Source organism: Limulus polyphemus, unplaced genomic scaffold, assembly GCF_000517525.1.
Source record: "Limulus polyphemus unplaced genomic scaffold, Limulus_polyphemus-2.1.2 Scaffold527, whole genome shotgun sequence".
Lineage (NCBI taxonomy): Eukaryota > Metazoa > Arthropoda > Merostomata > Xiphosura > Limulidae > Limulus > Limulus polyphemus.
Genome location: NW_013666137.1, coordinates 163376 through 165962, shown reverse-complemented (window position 1 = coordinate 165962; position 2587 = coordinate 163376).

Here is a 2587-nt window from a genome sequence, read left to right as displayed (position 1 = left end):
ACTTGACACGAATAGTAAATTGATGCTTCACGGGAAAGCTATTCGATATGAACAAAGTGAGCCAAGGTACAGTGGACTTCATGAGTTTATATCAGGCCCTCCAAGAAAGAACACCTCTCTGACCAGTGGAAATTGATTTTTATTCTGGCAATTGGTGATAGACTGGACATGAGTGGAGAGGCAGAGCTACAGCTGTGTCTAGGAGATAAAACTCACAGAACAAAGGTAGTTGTCTTTAACCTCAATTCTTGTATTGGTATCCTTGGAATGGATGCACTCCAGAAATTACCAGTCAGTTCCACTGTGCAGTTGGTGAAATTATGTTTCACAGAAAAACTATCTAGTATAGGCCAGATCAAACCCAGAAACAATGGACTGCGCTAGTGTATGTAGCAGAGAGAATAGCAGTAGCTCTGTATATACACAAGTGGTGCCATAGATTGTTAAAGATGAATTTGATATGTTAGTACTATGTAACGTGATTATAGAACCTACATATGAAATATACTGTTTCCTGTTCAGAAAACAAGCAGCATTAGTTATCTGTTTAAGGAGGGTTGAAGTCATGATGTTTTTTGTAATTATTAGCAATTGGCTATCTAGCTTTATGCTGGAATGATCATTAGTGAGGTAAGAGAAGTGGAAGTAACCAAGGCTAACGTTAACAGTAGGATTGCATCCTTTGCACTCTGTCGAAAAGTGATTACACAGCCATCAACATCTGAAATCAATAAATGAGAATTGTGTGAATAGTCTGGACACAATGCAGCAAAAGTAATTCATTTACTTGTTGGTTAAATATGCTGATATATTTGTGGTGGGCTGAACAACAGTAACATGCCATCATACAGATGCATGTGATGCAAGCCTGATCAAGCAATTGCCATACTGGCTTCCTGGATCATTAGGAATGTAGCCAGTACTGATAAACAGTAGATGTTCAAGGATGGGATCCACTTACCTTTATAGAGTGCTTGGTCTTCTCCAGTAGTGATTACAAGAAAGAGGAAAGGTACATCAAGATTACACTTTCATTTTATACAGGTTAATATGGTAACTTGTATTGGTTCTTTTCACTTTACACAAATATATATATATATATATATGTCTGGATACATTGGAAGGTTGCCATTAGTTCAACAATTTAAATCTAGCATCTATATACTGGAAAGTCGATGGGATGATGAAAGCAGATATAAGATTGCTTTAGGAAAAATGGCTTGTATGTGTTTTCCATCATGCCATTTGGCTTTATAATGCACCCACGAATTTAAATAAGCTAATGGAGCTTACACTGAGGGAGCTGAAATGGTAGAAGTGCTAGATCAATGTTGATGAGGTTTTAATATTTGGTCACATGTTCGAGTCTGTGGCAAAGAGCCTGAAAATAGTATTCTAGCAGATAAAGAAAGCATACTTGAAACTGAAACATAGTAAATACGTATTCATGCACACAGAAGTGGAATTTGTAAGTAGAAAAAACAACAGACCCTGTTACGTCAACAGTGGTAATATAATGACCTCAACTTATGACCAACTGAGAAGTCTACAGTTTCCTTGATCTTGTGTTATATTATCAATGGTTTGTGGCCAACTTCTCCAAGATAGTAGCACCATTCATTTCTACTCTTGCTAATATTGAGATACACTTTGGATGACACGAGGAATGTGAACAAGCGTTCTGATTGCTAAAACTTTTTTTCGTTACAGGATGGGTGGTTTTGCACTGTTGTTATCATCTTTTGATACATGGTTCTCTAATTATGCTACAGCTAATGGTCCCAGAGCTCTTAGACAAACAATTATTCACACTTTGTATAACCCTAAGAATGTAGGGTACCAGGGCGTTACCCAACCTTGTGCTAATATTCGACAGCACTTCTTATGACTTCATTGAAGTGGATATTTTCTGCACAGGTGTGAACATTGTAAGGTGTGTGCTGCTCAGAGAAAGAATTGGCTAAGACAGGGTAAACACCAACAGAAAATTGTTTGTTATATATCCTCTACAGAGGATAGCTCTGGATATCACTGGTCCATCCCCAGACTCCACAAGGTCGTCATTACATACGAGTCGTCATCAAGTAGAAGTGGGCCAATTTTCATCCTTTATTCAATACCTCGCCACAATATTTCCTTAAGTTTCACTTTAGGAAATATCCCATGGCTACTGAATGATAGCCGATCGATTATCATAGTTAGTATTAGTTGATACAGTGCTATGCATATCACCAGTTTAATGATGAGGATGATAGCTAGAAGTTTTCAAACTCAGTTGAAAGGGCATTGTGACCCTTGTTTTTTGAATCATGAGGTGGTAATTCACAATACTAATGTGAGCACTACATTGTGTGATTGCCACATGATTACTTCATAAGCTAGGATGATCATGTGGTTTGTTTGAAAAATCAATGCTAAACAGGCATTGCAACCCTTGTCTTGCTAGCTACTAGGTAAATTGCCTCAAACAAAATGTCATAAAATTCGGGAGAATCATCTATCTAGCCGAGAGCTGAAAACTATATAGAAGATACCAACTAGTTCTCGCTTGATTCTTCCTTATAAATCTGAACAAATTAGATTCGAT